Below are 214 nucleotides of genomic sequence, written 5' to 3' on the forward strand. Positions count from 1 at the left end.
TGATATTCAACTCCATGCCATTTGAGGAACACCAATCTGCTACGGCGTCGAGATCCTGTTGTAGCGCAGCACAGTCGATTAAGGATGAGATTATTCTGTATATTTTAAGGTCGTCGGCATACATAAGGCAGTGAGAACGGATTCGGTGGCATAGGTCGTTAGCAAAAAGGATAAAAATTAACGGACCAAGGTGGCTACCCTGCGGCACGCCAGT

Source organism: Aedes albopictus, chromosome 2 (assembly GCF_035046485.1).
Source record: "Aedes albopictus strain Foshan chromosome 2, AalbF5, whole genome shotgun sequence".
NCBI lineage: Eukaryota > Metazoa > Arthropoda > Insecta > Diptera > Culicidae > Aedes > Aedes albopictus.